The sequence below is a fragment of the Zalophus californianus genome, chromosome 5 (genome assembly GCF_009762305.2).
Source record: "Zalophus californianus isolate mZalCal1 chromosome 5, mZalCal1.pri.v2, whole genome shotgun sequence".
Classification (NCBI taxonomy): Eukaryota; Metazoa; Chordata; class Mammalia; order Carnivora; family Otariidae; genus Zalophus; species Zalophus californianus.
In genome coordinates, this window is record NC_045599.1 from 38,675,252 (window position 1) to 38,689,953 (window position 14,702).

Genomic DNA, 14,702 nt, shown 5'->3' on the forward strand with positions numbered 1-14,702 from the left:
TTTATAACTGAAAGTCTCCATCTCTTTATAACATGTGCTATCATTCAAGGCCACTTGTTTTAATCACTCCGCAAACCAGCATGAAATTGTCTAATAATTCACCCAGGTTTTGTCACAAGTGCCTGAAGGAGCAGGGGTCCCCCTCAGAACATTTGGAATTATTAAAACAGTGGAGCAGCTTCCTGGCTAGGATTGATGAATACAATGCTGCTAATTCTTTCAGAGGCATGACGTTGATTTCTTTTTTTTTTCACCTGCTGGTTTGGGTTTTGGTAGCATACCGCAGAAGAGAATTCCCCCCCCACCCCCCCCACCCCCGCTGTGGGGCTGTTGGAATAGGTTTTGGGGGAAGGTTGCAGCTGAGAGGTGCCACCTGTCAGCTTGGTCCTGTAAAACTGATCTTAAATAGTTATTCATCCACAACCAGTGCAAATTTTGATTGGAAATCTGGTAAAAACAAGCAAACAAACAAATCCTGACACCTTTTAAGTTATCTTCTTTTTTTTTTTTTAAGATTTTATTTATTTATTTGTCAGAGAGAGAGAGAGAGAGCACAAGCAGGGAGAGCAGCAGGCAGAGGGAGAAGCAGACTCCCCGCTGAGCAGGGAGCCCAATGCAGGACTCAATCCCAGGACCCTGGGATCATGACCTGAACCGAAGGCAGCTGCTTAACCGACAGAGCCACCCAGGCACCCCTCAAGTTACCTTCTATTAGAGAGGATACAGACCCATGCAAGAGGCTTTATTTTGTCTGGCTGTTGCAACTCAGAGAGTTCTCCAGGGTACCAGAGGGAATTCCCAGCACACTGCGGGGTGACCTACAAGATCCTGACCCTTCCCCACCTACAGAGCCCCATTGAGACTTCTCAGGGGTCCAGCCACTGCCATGTTTTAAAGGCTCCTGAGGCATTTAAACAAAATGAGAATTTGAAATTGGCATACTTAAAACCCTTGCATTAAAAAATGTAAATGCTTTTCGTATTTAAGGAAGCGGAAGAAGAAAGGGAAGAAAGGAGAAAAAAATAGAAAAGAAAAATGACCATGACTTTAAGTATAAACTTGTTAGGAGAAAAATCTCACAGGTCTGAAGGCCCTTCCCAAAAGTCTCTTGGCCAACCCCTGCGGTAGGTCCGAGGCTTGGTGTGGGAAGACAGCCACTGGGTAAATGCCTGTGTGCGGTGGGGTGGAAGTGGATATGGGGTAGTGTCTGGGCCTTTGAACCATCTTAGCATGCAGATCAAACCATCCTAAAGTGTATTTTCTTCACTCTTACTATAGTGAAGAAGGGGTTGGCTGGAAGTCACAATCCCAATGCTACTTTCGTCTTTCTGTCCTACCATGGGTGTCTGGGTGAGCATGTCCTGAGGAGGGGCCAGGCCAACCAACAGTGTCCAGACCAAGCCAAAGGCACCGCTACCCCCCCCCCCAAACTATGGAAAAACATGGGGTGGTGATTCATGAGAACATGAATCTTGCAGTCAGAGAGTCCTGCTTGCAAAGAAATGCTGGCTACACCTTCCTCACCATCTGACATGTCACCAAACTTCTGAGCCTCATCTCTCTCAGCTATAAATGTGGGACAATAATGACACTTCCCTCCCTGTAGTATTGTTATGAGGACTAAGTGAGATCACCCTCTCAAAGCACTTGGCACGGCGCCTGGCACAGCATCAGTGTTCAGTAAACACAACTAGTCTTATTGCAAAACTATTAGTTGCTGAGCTCAAGCCTACAGAGCCAGGAACATGGGTGAGTGGGGAGAGGCACTCTGCAACCCACCAGGACAGCCAAGCATGGCTGCAAGAGGCACTCTATGTCCAGGAGAACCCGCAAGACAGCACTCACTTTATTCTTTAGATCATGAACTATTTCAGACTTCTGCTAAAGTTTAGAAAAGAATAGGACAAACACCAAAGGTACCCACTGCTCAGCTTAAAGAAATAAAACATTATGAACAACAAAATGCTCTCCAGCTATTAAAATGAATGAGCTTGAGCGAGGTGGATAAATCTCAGGAACGTCATTCTGATCAACAAGAGCGAGGGGCAATAAGATGTAAACGTATGATGCCGTTTATATCAAGTTTATCAACCTTTGCAGCAACGCTGTGTATGAATTGTTTAGTGGTGCGGACGCAGGTAGTGAAAGCGTCAAGACAGACAGAGGGATGATAAGTCTTGGGAAAGCTTTGAAGGATGGGAGCTCTTTAATTCTCAGGTGTCCTGGCTTTGTTCTCAGCAGGGCCTAGGCCAGGAGCTCCCCTCCCTGCTGTATTACACAGATGTTAGCCCCTGTGGAGACAGAACTCTAGGCAAATTGTTAAATACACTGAAAGCAAAATTCTTCCTTTGAATGTACTCGGCTCCCATTAATGTCCAGGGGCGCTCTCTCCACAGGCCTCCTGCGCATCATGGCATGACATATTCAACCCAAATTCTGAAGGTTGGATGTAACATAAAAGCAGCCAACCAACAGCATAAATGTATATGAAATGAAATCAATAAAAAGTGTATTTTTTTCCTCTATTGAAGAGAGTCCTGGGAGGGTACATCACAGGAGTTAGGACAATGCTAGGGAGATGCTCACAGGAAGGATGAAGGGAGGAGAATGTGGGGGCAGCGGGGAGGGTGGGAGGGAGGAGGGGAGGTTATGTTAATATTCACTGTGTGAACCGGGGTTTCCTGAGAAGTGCCTTTTCCCTCATTACTCAATGCTTATGTGATGAAATAGTGATTTGTGTTTTGTTCACCTGACTTTATCCTGAGGTCATCATGATAAAAAATTATTTCTGAGATCAGGTTGATATCACAAAAGGTCAATATCAGATTATAGATTTATTATGGACTAAAAACTGAAATCAGGCTCAGAGCGAGAAAGGCTTTTCTTCACCCATCCTTTCCTGCTATAACAGCAGTGGTATTTTTATATCTCATAAAAGTAAAATGCCAGGAATTGCAATGAGTTCTTCGCGTCGGCTATTTCATGTATCTTTCATAAAAAACATACGAGGTGGCCCAGAGACTATGTGTGGATGGGGAGGGACCCTGGAGAGCCAGGATCGAACCCAGAGAGTCCAATTCCAAAACCTATACTCTATGACCACGCAGTATACCTACCCCCCTGAAACAAATACTTCGAAGGAATGTTCTTTGTTTACTAACAAAGCAATCCTCACGCTGTAATGAAACTTTACCACAGTGCTTTAGTGCTGGCTGGGCTTTGGAAATTATCTAACGCAACTCTCTCTCTCAGAAAATTTGTATTCGAAGTGATGATGTGTCTGGTAGCTGAAACGTTGGTCTGGGAACGAGGGACCTGTTTTCTAATCCCCCCTCTTGTTCTAAAATTATCCTGCTGCAGCAGACAAGTCTTTCCCAACTCTGGTCCTTGACTTTCAGAACTGTCCTCTCCACCCCCAGGGCTGGGCTTCTGCGTCCTTTTTTATATGACATGACCTTGACCTTCTGTGACATCAGGTGATTGAACCCTAGATGGACACATGACCTAGGGGAGAGCAGTCAGTGGTGGTAGAATCAGCCAACTGTCCCATGGGAATTTGGACAAAGAAAGAGAGGGTTGAGAAATAATGCTCTCTCCTTCCTAGATCTGAGTGACGTCTTGCAGAAATGCCTGGAGTTGTCAGCTTCTGAATTACGTCCTAAAGCCCGGCTCTTTTTACTCCCAGCCTAGAGCAGTCTGTGTTATGTTGTCCCATCTTTGCTTCTTTCATCCTGTTCTCCCTTCTCAGAACTCTTGACCTGGGGATCACTGAAACTTTTGCAGCTACACTGTCATGACTTTGGATTATGTTTTCCAGAATTTTAGTTTATTTTGCATTAGTTATAATTCAGAATGTTTTTCTCTTATAGCAGATGGTGGTGGTGGGGACTCATTTAATCTCAAAAGAGTGCTATTTTCAGAGCACTTTATTACTAAATATATATATTTTAATACATTAATATTATTCATTACAAAATATATTTACATATCATATATATATTGTGTGTGTGCACATATATATTTGTGTTCATTTCATTTCCAGGGAATAATAGATATTTTGTGACCTCTTGTCACCTGATTCCAGCCATACAGGTGTAATCATCCAGTATCATCTTGTGACTTTGCAGAGATTCAGAGACTGGTCTGTGACAAGGGGTCTCTGTATCTTTTTTGAGTTCTTTGGTTATGAGCCACAGAAAATAAATCTAGCTAATTAAAAAAAAAGGAATTTACTGAAAATATAGAGTAACATACAGAATTGAGGAAAAGCCTGAAAATCTCAGAAAATGACAGGAGCCAGGCAGTTCTGAGGCAGCAGGAATAACGGGACCATACTTTTAGACGTTGCAACTGTCGTGAATGAGCTCCTGCAGCCCTTGCCAGTCCACTCAGGCTTCAGTGCCCATGTTGAGAACACTTGCCTGGCCAACCCTGAGTCATATGCCAAACCATCAACCAGAGGAGGAGAGGACTCATGATTGACAGCCCCTCCAAGATTGTATCCGTTCAAGAAGGGCTAGTTCCCCAAAGCAAAACTGGAGTGTCTAATAGCGGAAGGGGGAAAGGATGATGGGTAGATTAACATTACATTCTCTCAACATTTCATCTGATCCCTCCCCAGGAGCCGTATGAGCAAGGAATCTATAGGAGGAGCTGCCATATATAGGCTTGTTATCATAGTCTTCGATGAACCCCATTTAGCTCTGTTACTTGGTACAGTAGGCATGTACTTGGGATATGTGGACACGCATGATGTGCCAGGAGAGCCCCCCAGACGTACATGGGACTGCAAGGTTCTAGGTGCTAAGTTGGTGACTGCTAGTGTAATTTGAAGAGATAATCCATTCTGTGGAAGTAAAACCTACATTGTTTGCAGAGAAGGAGAATTTGATCTGTAACAACATTTATAAAACAGAATTTTTCTAAGTGGAGATACAAAAGTCAATAATTCTTTTTTTTTTAAAGATTTCATTTATTTATTTGACAGAGAGAGTGAGAGAGCACAGCAAGGGGAGCAGGAGAAGGAGAGGGAGAAGCAGACTCCCCGTTGAGCAGGGAGCGCGATGTGGGGCTCGATCCCAGGACTCTGTCCCGGGGCCCTGAGATCATGACCTGAGCCGAAGGCAGACACTTAACCATGTGAGCCAACCAGGCACCCCTCAATAGTTATTTCTGATCAGATCCCCAAATATGTTTACTTCAAGTCAGAAAATGCCCCCTCCCCTTGACTTCCTTACTTCCTTTCAATGAAAACAAATATTTCATATTACTCAGTTTTGGATCATGTCCATATGTATAATATGAAAGCTTCCCGCTTTATTCTCTATTTAGGTTCAGAGAGATCATTGTCCTCTAAAATATTCATCAGTTACTTTAAAGTAATTTTTAGTGCTCAAGTAATTTATGTTCATTGTAGAAAAAAATCAGAAAACAAAGATTGGCCAAAGGAAGAAAAATGAAAACCCACAGACAACCACTTGATACTTTTCCTGTGTATAACTTTAGTGAATGTATTTACCTACATTCTGTGAAGCCTGTGTTTACATGTATTTATGCTCACAATTTTCAAAAAATGGAATCGTGTAGATTATATTGCTTTCATTATCTTTGTCTTCCAAAAATAAGTTGCTATCTTTCCATAATTATGAAAAAAATATTTCCTCTACATTGTTTTCAGACCTCCAATGAGCTGCATATTTTAGTAACATGTTAGCCTACTGGTTCATTGTAGAGCAAAAGACAAGACACTTTGCCACATTTCTTCTCATTGGTGCCTTGATTTTGATTTGTCCTCTTTCCATGACCATGAAATCTAGATTTTTCTGAAGTGCTACATCTCCCTCTCCCTCTGCCCCTCCGCCCGCTTGTGTGCGCGTGTGCGCTCGCGCTCTAAGTAAATAAATAAAATCTTAAAAAAAAAAAAAAAACTTAATTGCCCTGGGCAACAAAATTTCCTTTGCGGAGGCGCAGACGTGTTCACAGTCTTTGAGCGCTTGGATGGACTCCTTACGTGGGAGAAGCTAGCACTTGCTGTGGATTTCACCACTAGGAAGAAGGAGACAGACGGCTCTGAGGCCACGGCCCAAGCCCGCAGCAGAGCCCGAAAGTGAAGTTCTAATGGCGCAGTCCCCTCCTCAGCCCGCAAACCTCCTGTTTCCCCTCCCGCGGCTTCAGGGCCGCCCTGGCAGGGCTGAATGGTGACTCGCCATTCACGGACCAGTCGCGGGGTGGAGAGAGGCGCAGACTCCCCAGCTCTCAGTTGCGGGGGGGGAAGCTCGTTATCATGTGCAGGGCTCATTGATCTGTTTCAACAGCGACTCCTGAATTATATGGCCCCTAAATGTTTGCTGCCAGAGAGATCTATATTGTGGACGAGATGATGGTACTTACTGGAAACTATGGCCTGATACGTGAGTGTTGCCGTTTTGTCTCAATGGAAGTATCCCCGCGCACTTGCAGATCTCGCTCCTCGCTACGCCTTCCCTCTGTCCGGGTATGGTGTATGGGACTGGAAAATAGTGGAACAAAATAACCTACAGATGTCTTAACATTTAAAGCAAAGTGGTATTTGTCGTGTGAGTAGACAGGGGCACAAGCTGTCCAGAGGATGACTTTTTTAATTCATTAAAAAAGAAAAAAATCTTAACAAATGTGCGTACTCATTTACCCGGCAACTTTGCTTTGAACAATTCATCCCAAGTGAATGATGGTGGAAGAGCCAAACACTAAATTACAAGGGTCTTCTCTGTAGCATTGTTTACAGTGGTGAAAAAATTGAAGCCATTTCAAAACTGAACGGTAGGAGATTGGTTAAATGAATTATGATTTGGTTATATAATGGTTCTGGGCTGTCATTAAAAATAAGTTGTGTTAGGGCGCCTGGGTGGCTCAGATGGTTAAGCGTCTGCCTTCGGCTCAGGTCATGATCCCAGGGTCCTGGGATCGAGTCCCGCATCGGGCTCCCTGCTCCTTGGGAGCCTGCTTCTCCCTCTGCCTCTCTCTCTCTCTCTCTCTCTGTGTCTCTCATGAATAAATAAATAAAATCTTAAAAAAAAAATAAGTTGTATTAAGGCTTATGGTGACAAGGAAAGTTGTTTATGATATAATGTTAAGTTAAAAAAACCAGGCTCTGAGACAATTTTAGTTTGATGCCCGTTTTACAAATATAATCCGTGCATACACAGCCTCACCCTTAGCCAAATGCGCGCAGAGCCCTGGTCCTGCCTGTCTCTCTTGCTCAGTCTCCAGCTTTCTCTCCCTTGACTCTTTCCCTGACTCCCCCTACAACACCCAGCCCCATGGCCTAAGACGTTCACTCTCCCTGAAACATCTTCCTTCTCCCTTAAGCAACTCATCCTTCAGATCTCAACTCAAACATCGCTTCCCACAAATAGGGGTCAGATCCCTGTTATACCATATCAGGGCCACAGAGATGAGAAAGACATTTTCTGCACAGCACTGTGGAAGTTGTCAGTGCTGTTGACCAAATAGAGAGTATTTTAAGTCTGGAAACAAGAAAATATATTTTTTTCATGAATTATAGTATCAACAAACTATTTGGGGCGCCTGGGTGGCTCAGTCATTAAGTGCCTGCCTTCAGCTCAGGTCATGGTCCCAGGGTCCTGGGATCGAGCCCCACATCAGGCTCCCTGCTCGGTGGGAAGCGTGCTTCTCCCTCTCCCACTCCCCCTGCTTGTGTTCCCTCTCTCGCTGTGTCTCTGTCAAATACATAAATAAAATCTTTAAAAAATTATCAACGAACTATTCAAAATGTATTCTCCTATGTTTTCAGGCTTTGTGGACACCCTGTACTTCTGATTCCCCTCTGTCTAGGCACATGATTGATCATGCTTCCCTTGCCTCTGTGGAGTTAAGGGTGGCCATGAGACTAGCTTTGGTACATTAAATGGGTGCAGAAACAACATATATCAGTTCCCCGTAGAAGCCTGTAAAGAGCAGTCCAATTTGCTTTCATCTTTCCTCCCAGCCAAAGTCTTGCAACTGCCCAGGGGTAGAGATTCTGCCAGCCTTCAACACTGAGTGATGGTGCCCTGGGCAGAGACTACCTCCTGGTCCCCACACTTGATGGACAAGTGTGAGAGAGAAGCTCTTTGTTATTTGAGGTGACTGAGATGTAAGCATTGTTTGTTACTGCAGCATAGCCCAACTTCTACTGACTAGTATATTCTCTTATCAAAGTTGTAGTTTTAAATTCACTAAGTTTAATTTTTAGTCTCATGTATGATCCACATCTCTAAGGTGATGGACACTGTACTAGAATGTGGGGCCTCAGAACAAAGTAAACCAAGTCCTCTGCACTCATGGAGTTTCACCTGGTCAGAGACAGATCATAAAGAGAGAAAGCTGAGATCTGCATGAAAACAAGTCATATGCTCAGAATGGCAGCAAAGGGCTCCCTGGGGTCCTGCTGCCCCTGAGATTGGGTGCAGGAAGCAGCAAGCAGAGAGAAGATCAGAGGGGCAGTGAGGGAGAGGAGTAGGTCACATAGGACTTTGTAGGCCCTGGGACTGTCTTAGATTTCATTCTAGGTGTGATGGGAAGCTATTGGAAGGTTCTGAGCAGGGGTATGATATGATGAAACACTTTTAAAAAGAATCACTTTTTTGGAAAAGCAGCTAGAGAGACAGGGAGCTAAGAGTAGAAGTCAGAAGGTCAAAAGCCAAGAGGGGTGGTGGTCTGGACACGGTGATGGGCTTGGAAGTAGCTATATTTGGAAAGCGGGAGAGATGAGATGTCAGTGGATTGGATATGGGGTGAGCAAGAGAGGACTCAAACATCATTCCTAGACACTACCCTGAGCAACTAGGCAAATGATGGTACTATTTTGGGGGCAGGCCACACTGAGGGAGGAGAGAACTTAGGGTGAAGGTGGGAGAAATCAACAGTTGTATGAACGCATCTGAGTGTCTAGGGGGAGAAAAACAGGAGGATATATACGAAAATGTTCGAGTATTTGGGCTTGTGAATTGCTTTTATTTCCTTCTTTGTGCTTCTTTATATTTTCTAATGTTCCTGTAATGAGCAGAGAATAACAATTTTTATTTTTTATCCAGTCATGTTTTCCGGTTATAACTCGGGGACTGTGAGAGCGCAACAAAGTTTTCTGGGAGCCCTCACCAGTCCTATAACTTTTGAAAGTGTGTGCTTCCTGTTGCAGCAACACCCACTTTCTCGGCAGTACCCTGAGGGAGTGACCGCTATGGCGTAAGAAGGAAGAAAGTGTTATGTAGTTACATAGAGAAATACTATTTTTCAGGGTAAAAGTGAATTTTTAAAAAAGATTTATTTATTTGAGGGAGAAAGAGAGGGAGAGAGCGGGGGGGGGGGGCAGAAGGAGAGGGAGAGAGAATCCTCAAGCAGATTCCACGCTGCGTGTAGAGACCAATGGAGCGCTCGATCTCACGCCCCGAAATCATGACCTGAGCTGAACTCAAGAGTCGGAAGCTTCACTGACTGAATCACCCAGGCGCCCCAAGTGGATTTTTTTTAAAGATTTTATTTATTTATTTGAAAGAGAGAGACACAGCGAGAGAGGGAACACAAGCAGGGGGAGTGGGAGAGGGAGAAGCCGACTTCCTGCAGAGCAGGGAGTCCGGTACGGGGTTGGGATCATGACCTGAGCCAAAGGCAGACGCTTAACAACTGAGCCACCCAGGTGCCCCTCCCCAAAAGTGGATTTTTAAGTACAAATTGCTTAAGCATAGCCCATACTTGAGCGCCGCCCCAAAAGTGGATTTTTAAGTACAAATTGCTTAAGCATAGCCCGTACTTGAGCCCGCCAACTATGTACTATTTTTTTTTCTTCCTGGTTTAACAGCTTTTTCCACTGCTGGAGGCAGCATCTTTAGTTGGGCAGACTCTGAGGTCACTCAGACCAGGGTGTGCAAGTCCAGGTGGAGACTGCTTGTCTCCATTACTGTAACTACTTGACAGTCTATGAATCTGTTTTCATGCTGGCACACGGGTATACAAGTAACACTTGCTACCTATAGTCGTGGGGTTGGCAGTGCCCATAAACACTCAGTAGGACACCTGTCCAGAGCGGATGCTTGGGAGATACTGGCTACTATTAGTGCTGTTGTTGGTTTTATCACGAGTGATTGGGGGAGCATGACTAGTGACAGAAGAGCTTCCCCATATAAGGACTCACTTATTTGTCTGCACCGATCATGAATGTCCACACCTAACCCTGGGAGGTAGGTACTAATAGCATTTTACAAATGTGGAAACTGTAGCTCAGAGTGGTTAATTAATTTGCCCCAAGTCACCCAGCTGGGAAGAGGCACAGCATGGATTCCGGCTCCTGTCCCTCCAACCCTAGAGCTGGTGCTCTCCAGTTATCATCTCCCACCCTCTCCCAGGGAGCTGATGCGGTGTCTCCTCTGTACACGGTGCCTCTTTGTGTACCCACCGGGCCCCTGTTTAGGAGAGGCATGTTCCTCGTTCCCCGTCTGCCATTCTGATTGTCGCACACCCATCCCGATGTGGCATTTCATACCTGCAGGATTGTGAGTCTGCGTGGCGGAAGGCTCACTGTCTTATCTGCACCTACGGTTTCCAGCACCAGCCACGACTGTGGGCTGAGTGGGATGGGTCCCTGGCAGCCCAGCTCTGTAACTGCTGAGATTGTTTCATTCAAACATTCTGTTACAAGCCTGTGCATTTGACGACTTTTTTGGAGGTTGTTATCATACCACAAGTTCTTTTCGGGAGTTGGATCCATTAAGTTCTTTCTCATCCCGTTCTGTTTCAAGGAACAGACTGGAGGCACTAGTTATCTGGCTAGCACAAGTAACTACTACGTCGTGACACACCCACAGGTGCACAGACCCAAATCTGAATGCCACGGGCAAAATGTACAACAATTATGTTTTAATCCACAAGAGTAGAAGAGATCCCTGGGGAACAGACTGATAGGCAACATGTTGGGCACATTGATTTATTCTTTCCCCTTTGAACAACCCTGTGATTAGGTACCAAATACTATCCTCTGGATGCAGATAAATTACTCTTTGTAAATCTTCTACCTAAGGGTGGGGCTTGAGCTGAATTTGGAACTAAACGGCTGAGCTCCATCTGGCTAGACTGTCCATCCAGAAGTTCCTATAATCACTTTGTGAGCAAAATGGACACAAGTGAAGATGTGAAGTTTCAACAAGATATTTTGAAACCAGTGACTGAGGGGACTGTTAATTCAACAAACTCCAGCCAGTGTTCTATGGCGGGATAGTTCCTTTTGGCGGTCTAGACAGGCCCAGGCACTTGCACTATATATAGACTTCAGCTAGTTCTTAAGAAGCATATGATGGGAACTTCTTAAAATGAATGTTATTTACCTGCTAGGATGTGAATGTTGAAAGGATGTGGTCTACATTATGGACAAGGGCTCTGTAAAATGTGATATTACAAAATGGATCTTTTACGAGTTCTGGGAACAGAAACAGGTGATGTGAGTGAAATGGGAGAAAATTCTAATTTTTGCTGCCTTGCTAGAACTTAATCCAAAGTACTTAAAAAAAAAAAAAAAACCTGTGACTAGTAGAACTACAATGTCCCTGGTCAGTTGTGCTCCCTTTGAATCTATCAGGCTCTCTGTTCCTGAAAAATAACCCTTGTACTTGAGACAATAGTCCTTTCCACCAGTGTTCATGGGGCTCGGAATCCCAGATCTCCAAGCTGTTGGGGCACTTGGGATTGTCAATCCAACTCCCAACCATGGGTGAGTTGTTGTGTGGTCAAATCATCTCAGTCGGAGACTTGTGAGATGGATGGTAGTGGAGTGCAGTGGGTGAGACCTGAACAGATTTTGCTTTCATATTTATCTAGCTGTGTTCTAGGGACAAGGCAAGATTAGGTACCCCTACTACTCCGTCATCTTAACTCCTTCCAGATTTTGCTTTCAGGTGATCTTCACTAGCTCTGTGACCTTGGCGTTGCTTAGCCTCTTAAGACTTCAGCCAACACATCCTAAAATACGAATACCTCATGGGATGGTTGGAAGGATTAAGTGAAGATATCTTAGTAAAGCCTTGGGTGAAGTGCCTGGCACAGCATCAATAACTATCTTTTTTTTTAAGATTTTATTTATTTATTTGACAGAGAGAGAGACAGAGAGAGAGGGAACACAAACAGGGGGAGTGGCAGGCAGAGGGAGAAGCAGGCTTCCTGCCGAGAAGGGAGCCCGATGCGAGCCTCGATCCCAGGACCCCGGGATCATGACCTGAGCTGAAGGCAGATGCCTAACGACTGAGCCACCCAGGCGCCCCTCAATAACTATCTTTATCACCGTGATTATTGTCACCGACATCACATGGAGGAGCAAGCATGACAGAGCTGTTGTGATGTGGGGGACCAGACTCCAGCTGCTGAGACAGTGATAAGGCCATAGGCTGACATTGGATCATAAACCACACTCCTTCTCTTGAGCTGGGAACCAGTCTCCATGAGCCCCCACTATCCTGGGTTCTGGTGAGAACTCCGTTTTCCTCATTTTAAAGGAATTCTTATGATACTCTTCTCCTACCTTGAATGCTCTTTAACATCAAAAAGACCTACCTGACACAAGTGCTCTCTGTAGTATGACCACACAGGAAAACAAAATCAAATTCATAAAAAAAGGGGAAACAAACTGGTTGATTCTCCTCTCCCCCTGCCCAGACTAAAGCCTAATTCTTTCAGTACAATATTAACCTACAATATAATTATATGGTGACAAATACTTTCTCATATTTTATTTCATTCCATTATTACTAGCAAACTTGGGAGGAAAATAGAGCAAAGAATACATTATCATCCTCGTTCTACAGATCAGGGGACGGAGAGAAGGTAGCTCACTTGCCTAAGCTACACAGCTGTTGGTAGAAATAAAATCAGAGTCTCTCTGGATAGGCTTCTTGCCTGTTGTCTTTCCACTGCCCCAGAGAAAGCAAATATGTGCCGCCACTCCCCCGTTCTTCACTTGCAACAGACCTCAGTATTCTTTCCCACCACCTGAACGTACCATCAGAGTTATTCTTACACAGAGTTCCAGACAGCCATTACCAGATGACTATGAGTGACACAAGGATATGACAAACGCATTGGCCTTTCCTGGGCAAGACTATCTGGGCCTTCACCATTGATCTCATCATCTCATTCACTTGGCATATCATAGCTGGTGGGAGAATTTTTTCCTAAGAACTCTAGTGACAGGTCCTATTTCCAGTGGGGTTGAGGTCAACATTGATTGTGTGCTCCTCCAGGCCTGAATCCCGGTCATTTTCATATCTCATAACCTGAAATGGAACCTGACACAGATAGACATTGAACCATGTTTTGATGGATGGATGGATGGATGGATGGATGGATGGATGGATGGATGGATGGATTTAGCAATTGAATGGGCCCATAAACATGTCTGGGGTGGAAAAGAGTCTCCACTACCGATGGTTTTATAGACTTTCACTTCAGATGATGGCTTGATGCCTTTGTGTCTCCTAGAATTGGGCTGTCAATCTAGAAAGCACTGTCCACCTTCCAAACACTATTTATCTCCATTTATCAGAGGATATTATCAGACACTATGCTGCTGAGGTAGCAAATCAGGTAGAGCTTTTAGTTCTGTGTCTGTGATAAGGATTTGGGGAAATGTGTTCTGCCAGGGGAGGGCAGGTGCATGGTCTCTCTGTTCCTCTGGCCTGGTGACAGCTGCTAGTACTCTGCTGAATGATCAATAACTGGCTGCCAGTCCAGTTATTCCTCCCTGGCTATTTTAAGAACTGCCATAAAGACCCACCATGGGCTCATGAAAAATATTCAGAAACAAGGAAGCCCATTCTTCCACATTATACCAACTTTGACCTCGATTGCAGAGCCCAGAGGTGAACGCAAGTCCAGGAGTCCTTTCAAAGGGGTACCGCTAAAAGCCATTTACGATGGGGCAGAATACCAGCCATCCCCATGCACTTAGCCATCGATCACGGTGCCGTTCCCCTGGCTCCTGGACTTTGGCACTGTTGGTGAGAATGTGAGGTTCTAGCTCCTTCTGCCTTCTCTGGGTTGCTTTTCATTTTGGTTACCTCCTTCCCAAATAAAGATAAACCAAATTTGCAAGAAGTCCAGCCAGTCACTAAAGAGTCCTCGTTTCCTTTACTTACTTCTTGTTTTATATACAGAATCTCTGACAAGAAATTACAGGATTGGGGAAAGTTTTTGACCTAATAAAAACGTTTGTGGGCTTTGCTTATTTACTCTGCAATGTGTGATACAACTGGTACTGCATACGTACTTCCATTCCCTGTACTGTCTTAAAGAACAGGTTTTATAATCTCTCTCTTTTTTTAGTAGGCTCCACACCCAGCATGGAGCCCATGTGGGGCTTGAAAACATGAGCCTGAGATCAAGACCTGAGCTGAGATCAAGAGTTGGACACTTGGGGCGCCTGGGTGGCTCAGGTGGTTAAACATCTGCCTTTGGCTCAGGTCATGATCCTAGGGTCCTGGGATGGAGTCCTGCACTGAGCTCCCTGCTAACTGGGGAGTCTGCTTCTCCCTCTGCCCCTCCTCCCTGCTCGGGCTTGAGCGCTCTCTCTCTTTCTCTCTCAAATAAATGAATAAAATATTAAAAAAAAAGAAAGGGTAGGCTTCTCCAATCCCTAACCCAGGTCAGACATCCTTGTTATGGGTTCTCGCCCCACCCTCTAA